Source organism: Oryctolagus cuniculus, chromosome 15 (assembly GCF_051225735.1).
Source record: "Oryctolagus cuniculus isolate XC-2025 breed Fujian yellow rabbit chromosome 15, ASM5122573v1, whole genome shotgun sequence".
Taxonomy (NCBI): domain Eukaryota; kingdom Metazoa; phylum Chordata; class Mammalia; order Lagomorpha; family Leporidae; genus Oryctolagus; species Oryctolagus cuniculus.
Genome location: NC_142881.1, coordinates 89155692 through 89162183, shown reverse-complemented (window position 1 = coordinate 89162183; position 6492 = coordinate 89155692). Strand labels below are relative to the sequence as shown.

At 51.7% G+C, this 6492-nt stretch overlaps 1 pseudogene across 1 annotated transcript; it reads left to right on the top strand.

Annotated features, from left to right (window-relative positions):
* The first annotated feature begins 5155 nt into the window (after positions 1-5155).
* Positions 5156-6185, top strand: LOC149122168 (mortality factor 4-like protein 1 pseudogene; annotated as a pseudogene). Its single transcript, XR_016221863.1, has one exon. The product of XR_016221863.1 is annotated as a mortality factor 4-like protein 1 pseudogene (transcript).
* Positions 6186-6492: the final 307 nt, after the last annotated feature.

Genomic DNA, 6492 nt, shown 5'->3' with positions numbered 1-6492 from the left:
ACTGAGTTCCCGGCTCCTGGCTTTGGCTTAGCTGGCCGGGGTTGCAGCCGAGCATGAGGAGAAGGGAACTCACTGTCACCATATCCTGGCTGCAATGCCCGTGCAGCATTGGTGCTGGGGCCGCATGTATGGGACTTTTGGTGCCATGATGCACTGTGTCGGGGGGGTCCCGAGAGACCCTCAGGCTCTCACCAGGAGGGCTCACCTGCTGCACTCAAGGTGAGAAACACCTGCTATACTCAAGGTGATGGTGATTCCAGTGAACGGAGGCGAGGAGCCACCAAAGGTGTGAGAACAGAGCGTGGGGGAGACTGGGCACCAGCTTTCAGTGTCCTCTCTAGGGGACTTAGCTGACCACGCTTCCTTCTCCCCCAGGGCTGCCGGCTGGGGACTCTCTCCAGAGCCTGCGTGTCCGGGTCGCCTAGGCACGGGTGCCCACACGACTCCACTTCCTAACACTTCCAGCATACTGCAGTGTCTTAACCACTCAGTCTCTCTGCCTTAAATCAGGTCCTTAGCACCAGCTCTGTGGTGTGGCACAGGGTCCCAGGAGAATAGACTGTCTCACCGGCGAGGGTGCTCCAAGGGCACAGAGTAATGGTTTCTCCCAGGAGCCAGGCAGGGGCCAGTGAGACATTTCTTTGGAAGGCATGGGTTTGGAGGATCCCAGACCTGGTGCGTTAACTCTCCTACATGAGCAGGACTGGATAAACTAGGATGGTGAGAGAGGAGGACCATGAATGATGCTGCACCGCACCCCAGCCCCTCAGGGAGGGCTGGATGAGGTCAGAGAGGGCTGAGGACAGGTGATGCCAAGGAGACCACACCATGTGACACGGGAGTTCAGGTCGAGCATGATTGGAACAATCTATTGTACTGAAAAACTGATTTGTTTGCTTATTTGAGAGACAGACAGAGTGGGAAGGACTGTGGGGAGGAGGGGGGAGGCAGAGAGAGAACTCTCTCCTAATGGTTGGAATGGCTAGGGCTGGGCTAGGCAGAAGGCAGAAGCCAAGAATTCAATCTAGGGCTCCCACATGGGAGTCAGGGACTCAACCGCTTGAGCCATCATGGCTGCCTCCCAGGGTCTGCATTAGCAGGGAGCTGGAGTCAGGAGTCGTACGGGGTATTGAACCCAATACTCTGAAAGGGGCCATGGATGTCCTAACCAGTGGTTAGTGCCTTTTTAAAAAAAGATTTATTTATTTGAGAGATGGAGTGACAGAGAGAGGGAGGGAGAGACAGAGAGAGAGGTTTTCTATCTGCTGGTTCACTCTCCAAATGGCCGCAATGGTTGCAGCTGGGCTGATCCAAAGCCAGGAGCCAGGAGCCAGGTACAGCTGCGCTGATCCAAGCCAGGAGCCTCCTCCGGGTCTCCTGGGCGAGTGCAGGGGCCCAAGTGCTTGGGTCATCCTCCACTGCTTTCCCAGGCCATAGCACAGAACTGGATCAGAAGTGGAGCAGCTGGGACTTGAATTGGTGCCTGTATGGGATGCCTACGCTGCAGGTGACGCTGGCCTTAGTTAATGCCATTTTTGAACTGAAGGTTTCCATTGGAGTGTTTGTGGCTGGAAAGGTTAGGACGTGGGGACAAGGAGCACAGAGACCTCTTCTGAGCTGCTTGGTGAAGGGAAAGAGAGCTTCAGGGACAACCAGGAGGGAACTACAGATGGAGAAATGTGTTTATGTAATTGTGGATGCATGGGGGATCCTTGGGTGTGTTTAGCGACTGGAGGAGCTGAGAACAAAGGACAGTGAGAGGAAGAGGGAGAGAGAGAGAAGCAGAGACCCAGGAGAGAGAAGGCAGGCTGTGTGGGTGAGCTGGCTGGAGCTTGAAGGTCAGGATGTGGGAGAGCCGCTTTAGGGACATAGGAACAGGAGACTATGCGCAGATGAGGCACATTAGCAAGTTTCCCACCAACGTGGTCCATCATGGCGTTTAGCGTGGAGCCTGGAGTCGAGTTTGCTTGCCATAGAACAGCTGGGTGGGGATGCGGAAGTGGGAATGGTATGAAGGCAGCAAAGCATGAGGCAGGAACAGAGCATGCAATCTTGATGGCTGTGTTTGATGACCAATGTGGGGAGCAACTCGGACTAGACTAAGTTACTCGAATTAAGACTTATTCTATGCATCTGCTCTCCCACAATATGGCGCTGGGAGAGGAGGAAACAGCTTCTACACAGCTGCCTCCAGTTCAACCAATAAACTGTAGGACCTGCTCCTGATTGGAGGAGAGCAGCGTACTCGGCGTGTGGGTAGCAGAGTTGGGATTGGTGGAAGGACTATAAAGGAGGAGAGAGACAACATGCACCAGGAACATCTATCTGAAGGAACACCTGTGCAGCCCCCGAGAGAGCCGGCCGGCGGTGTGCCGCTCCCCCGCGGAAGTGGGGAAAGTGGCAGGGGGCCCGCCCCTCCATGGAGGTGGAAGGGACGGTAGCCAACCCGGGAAGAACCAGCAGCAAACCCGGGGAGGGCCGAGCAGACAAAAGAACAGCGCAGGGTTCAGTGTCGTTCCTCCACGAAGAGGGGGAGCGACAGACCAAGTCCACGGGTGTGGCCCAGGCACCGTGCAGGTGCAGAAGTTCCTGGTGTCTGGGGCAGAGCTGTGTGGAAGGCAGGGGCTGGGCTGGGTCACACAGGGGTACAGTCTCAGATTTGGGCACCCCTAGGGCCTCACTTGACTCAGAGAAAGGCGCTGGGGTGCAGGTTCCACTTGGCTTGTTTGTTGGGAGCCAATGGCAATGACTTCTTCTGTGGACCACACAGCCGTGAGGATGATGTGAGCTGTGTGTATGGGAAAGCACAAGACTTTTTAAAATGTTTATTTATGGAAGGCAGAGTTACAGAAAGGCAGAGAGAGAGAGAGAGAGAGAGAGAGAGAGAGAGAGATGTCTTCCATCAGCTGGTTCACTCCCCCAGTGGCCACAACAGCTGGAGTTGTGCTGATCTGAGCCAGGAACCTGAAGCTTCTTCCAGGTCTTCTACGTGGGTTCAGGGGCCCAAGGACTTGAGCTATGTTCTGCTGCTTTCCCAGGCACAGCAGGGAGCTGGATTGGAAGTGGAGCAGCTGGGACTCAAACCGACGCCCCTATGGGATGTCAGCACTGCAGGCAGCGGCTTTACCTGCTACAAATAATGTCCTCAAATTTCATGCATATTGTGCGACATGTCATAATTTCTCTCTTTTTAAGGGTTGAGTAATATTCCATTATCCATATACACCATATTATGTTCATTCACTCACCTGTTTTTTTTTTTTTAATTTTATTTGAGAGGCAGATATAGAGAGATAGAGAGTGCTCCCATCTGCCTGTTCACTCCCCAAATGCCTGCAGTGGCCAAGGCTGAACCAGCCCAAAGCCAGGAGCCAGAAACCAATCCCAGGTCTCCCCCACCACGGGGACCCAATTATTTGAGCCATCATCCCTGCCTCCTGGGGGCTACACGGGCTGCAGTCAGGAGCTGACCCTGTGAATTAAGCCCGGCTACTGTGTTGCGGGGTGTGGGTGTCTTAACCACCAGGGTAAATGCCCACTCCCTAGCCCATCATCTGTTGATGGGCACTTGGCTTGCTTTGGCCTCTGTCTGCTTCTGAGCGATGCTGCTATGAATGTGGGTGTGAAAATACCTCGGTGAGCCCCTGCGGCAACTCTAGGTTCAAGTTTTTCAGGAGCCATTGCATCAATTTTCCATAGTATCTTCACGATTTAGCATTTCTGCCAGCTGTGGGGCCAGTTCTCAGGCTACTTCCCTCCTGGTGGCAAATGTCCCAGGCTCTTCCTCCACCTGTTAGGACGTCAGAGGAAGGGGCTGGGGCTCTTTGCCCAGCATTCCAAGTAGGAATGACAAAATTCGCCTGCTTGGGCTGCTCAGGGCACAAGGCTGACCCTGAACCAATGACTGGCATCAGGCGAACTGGTGGGCTTCATACTACCCCGGGCCCACCTTGGTCCTGAGGCTGGGGCCGTTGTCCCTGCAAGTTGATTTGCTCCGCGGAGCACATGGGGATTCTCTGAGTTATCAGTTTCCTCAGGAGTCGGCGAGGCCTTCTTGCTGGACACCGTCGGCCGGGACCAGTACTCAGAACGCTGGGACACAGGTAGCTAAGGTATTCTTCAAGAGGTTTCCTGAAGTCTGGTCACCATCACTGTCGCTCCCCCTCTTCGTGGAGGAACGACACAAGACCCTGCCTAGGCTTCATATCCGAGTCACGGCACCATTATGTTGCTCCCCCTCTTCGCAGAGGAATGACACAGGACCCTGCGCTGTTCTTTCGTCTGCTCGGCCCTCCCCGGGTTTGCTGCTGGTTCTTCCCGGGTTGGCTGCCGTCCCTTCCACCTCCGTGGAAGGGCGGTTCCCCCTGGCCACTTTCCCCACTTCCGCGGGGGAGCGGCACACCGCCGGCCGGCTCTCTCGGGGGCTGCACAGGTGTTCCTTCAGATAGATGTTCCCCTTAGATGTTCCTGGTGCATGTTGTCTCTTTCCTCCTTTATAGTCCTCTTCCACCAATCCCAACTCTGCTATCCACACACCAAGTACGCTGCTCTCCTCCAATCAGGAGCAGGTCCTGCTGTTTATTGGTTGAACTGGAGGCAGCTGTGTAGAAGCTGTTTCCTCACTTCTCAGCGCCATATTGTGGGAGAGCAGATGCATAAAATAAGTCTTAATTCGAGTAACAGTCTAGTCCGAGTTGCTCCCCACACATCACCCACTAGGTTCTTCTACTATCTTAGAATTTCCTCCTGGATTTTGTCCATTATTCTATAATACTATGGGGATGAATTTTTAAAAAGATTTATTTTATGTATTTGAAAGAGTTACAGAGAGAGGTAGAGAGAGAGAGGAGATATCTTCCATCTGCTGGTTCACTCACCTAAATGGCTACAACACTTAGGGCTGGGCCAGGCAGAAGCAAAAGCTTCCTCCAGGTCTCCCACATGGGTGGCAGGGGCCCAAGAACTTAGAGAATCTTCTGCTGCCTTCTCAGGTGCATTCGCATGGAGCTGGATTGGAAGTGGAGCAGCCAGGAATCAAACCGGCACCCATATGGGATGCCGGCATGGCTGGCAGTGGGCTTTACCTACTAAGCCACAGCTCTGGCATCAACCTCCCCTCAGCTTTTGTTTTTTAAAAAGATTTACTAGAGAGTAGGGGGCGGTAGTCGGGGGTGGTGGGAGAAGGAGGAGGCGGCGGTGAATCACTTATAAATGGCCCCCAAGCAGGACCCAAAGCCTAAATTCCAGGAGGGTGAGCGAGTATTGTGCTTTCATGGGCCTCTTCTTTATGAAGCAAAGTGTGTAAAGGTTGCTATAAAGGACAAACAAGTGAAATATTTTATACATTACAGTGGTTGGAATAAAAATTGGGATGAATGGGTTCCAGAGAGCAGAGTACTCAAATATGTGGACACCAATCTGCAGAAACAGCGAGAACTTCAGAAGGCCAACCAGGAGCAGTATGCAGAGGGGAAGATGAGAGGGGCTGCTCCAGGAAAGAAGACATCTGGTCTGCAACAGAAAAATGTAGAAGTGAAAACCAAAAAGAACAAACAGAAAACACCTGGAAATGGAGATGGCGGCAGTACTAGTGAGACCCCTCAGCCTCCTCGGAAGAAAAGGGCCCGTGTAGATCCTGCTGTTGCAAATGAAGAAACATTCATGAACAGAGTGGAAGTTAAAGATTCCTGAAGAGCTCAAACCATGGCTTGTTGATGATTGGGACTTAATTACAAGACAAAAACAGCTGTTTTATCTTCCTGCGAAGAAGAATGTGGATTCCATTTTGGAGGATTATGCAAATTATGATAAATCTCGTGGAAACACAGATAATAAGGAATACGCTGTTAATGAAGTTGTGGCAGGGATAAAAGAATACTTCAACGTAATGCTGGGCACTCAGCTGCTCTATACATTTGAGAGACCACAGTACGCTGAAATCCTCGCAGATCATCCTGACGCACCAATGTCCCAGGTGTATGGAGCGCCACATCTGCTGCGATTATTTGTGCGAGTTGGAGCGACGCTGGCCTATACACCTCTGGATGAGAAGAGCCTTGCTTTGTTACTGAATTATCTTCATGATTTCCTAAAGTACCTGGCAAAGAATTCAGCAACTTTGTGTAGCGCCAGTGAGTACTCCCCCTGAGTACCACCGGAAAGCTGTGTGAGAGGCAGCACACTCACTCACTAATGTTGGTATCTCTGTAAACACATTTTTGTTTTTAGTCCTTCTCTTGTACAAATGATGTACTTTGAAGATGTTAGTGTATAACAGAATTGATGTTTGTTTTCTGTTTGATTTTGAACAGAAAATAAAAGGGGTTGCAGCTTCTTTTTTTCTTTTCTTACTTTTTCATTTCAAAGTTGCTACCAGTGTATTCAGTGATGGACAACAGAGGGACGTGCTGTAGAGTGTTTTATTGCCTAGTCGACAAAGCTGCTTTTGAATGCTGGTGGTTCTATTCCTTTGACACTACGCACTTTTATAAT